The 1,644-nt window shown below is 34.1% G+C and overlaps 1 long non-coding RNA gene across 1 annotated transcript in view; it reads right to left on the reverse strand.

Annotated features, from left to right (window-relative positions):
* LOC110263092 overlaps nt 1-1,512 on the reverse strand; it is a 5,837-nt gene extending 4,325 nt beyond the window's left edge. Inside the window, exon 1 of the long non-coding RNA XR_002348129.1 lies at nt 1,273-1,512. This is a non-coding gene — a long non-coding RNA (uncharacterized LOC110263092). The remainder of the gene's footprint in view (nt 1-1,272) is intronic.

Genomic DNA, 1,644 nt, shown 5'->3' on the forward strand with positions numbered 1-1,644 from the left:
CCACGGGTAGGAGCGGGGCGGGTTTTATGCGGATTATTATAAAGCGGGGCGGGGTCTGGTAGAGCAAAAACCCGCCCCTACCCGCCCGTTGCCACCCCTATTCTTATTTTGAATTCATGTTGCCCTATGTATAAGCTTAGTTGCTGTAGCTAATTCTATGTGGAGGGTTAATTGGGCAGTGGTTTCCTGGTCATATTGCAAAAGCAGAGAAAGAACTCAAGCAGCAACTTAGGTTGATGGATGTTGTCATTGAGGTGCGAGATGGCAGAATTCCAATGTCCACAACTCATCCACAGGCAAATTTGTTTGTTTGTTTGTTTTGGTTGGGGGCGGGGGATTCTCTATTGTTGATCAATAGACCAGTTTCGGAGCAATGCTTGAGTTATCTCCATGTAACTTAAATGAACTTACTTAATTTAAGTGTTTTGAAAATTGAAAACAATTTCTTAATTGTTCATGAACTTGTATTCTGTTTAAGTTGAAATTAATGTCTTCTAACGTTGAGTACTTAAGTCTGAACTTTTATCAGTGTTCAACAGCTGGGGGATTTAGGGTTTAGGGTTTAAAACACATGACTGCCATTTAATTTATTTTAAATTTTCCAGTAATATAAGAACTAGTCCCATCCAGTGACTAAAATAAAACTCACCTAGAGGAAAATGGCAGTATGTTCTGTTCAAGTGCTAATAGTTTAAAAAACAAGATTACCCACGAATAATAGTATTATACAACTAATTTGTTCTGTCTAAATTTGAAGTTTTAGCTCAAAAAAGAAACCCTAAATTTGACTAATTTGATTAAATTTTCATCTAACAGCTTTCGGTTATCAACTTAACGTGAAGTTGACTGTACTTGAGTTTCTGCCTTTATCATTTATGTGATAAAACGTGTTGAACAGGCGTGTCTCTTCAGAATATACATAGTTTTGGTTTCATTTAGAACATGTTTTTATGACACTGCAGATTTGCAGAGAAGCTTGCACTCCAAGTATTTAATGGAAATTTTCACAATTCGGTTGGACTGCACTGGAGAGGCCTCCTAGATGATGGATGTTGTGGTGTCCGCTTTCGAAATCAGAACTCTTGTGAAGCTTGAATTGAAAGTAAGAATATCTCCAGGGCTAGAATTCAATCCTCCTTGGTGATTATGAATGACATGAATGGAGGACAAAGGTGGTGAATGTTCTGAAAAAGACAACACCATTAAAGAGTTTAAGTTACACCAAACAAAGAATGCTTCCTGCTGTTACCATTGAATTTAGTTGGCTTACACTTCCCAAGCTTATACTCTAATTCTAAAGCCACACCACATATTTTGGGTTTGATCATTCTTTCTACTTAGACCTCAAAATACGAATGGCTGGTAATTCATTATAAGTAACTAATTTAATTGTATAATTTTGATGTTTTTTTTTTCATAAGGCTAATAATTTATCTTTTTCATTTTCTGTCCGTAAAACTAAATAAAAAAATAACAATTTTCGTTGAATTCATTCAACTATTGTACATTATTTACTCAAATATCTTTGTTTTGCTTTTTAGAAATTAAAAAAATTATCATATATTAAACTAAAATATGTATTGTTATAATTTATTCAATTAATTTTTTTACCTCACCATGTTTAAAATTTTATGTTGTAGTGAT

This window comes from Arachis ipaensis, chromosome B06 (assembly GCF_000816755.2).
Source record: "Arachis ipaensis cultivar K30076 chromosome B06, Araip1.1, whole genome shotgun sequence".
Taxonomy (NCBI): domain Eukaryota; kingdom Viridiplantae; phylum Streptophyta; class Magnoliopsida; order Fabales; family Fabaceae; genus Arachis; species Arachis ipaensis.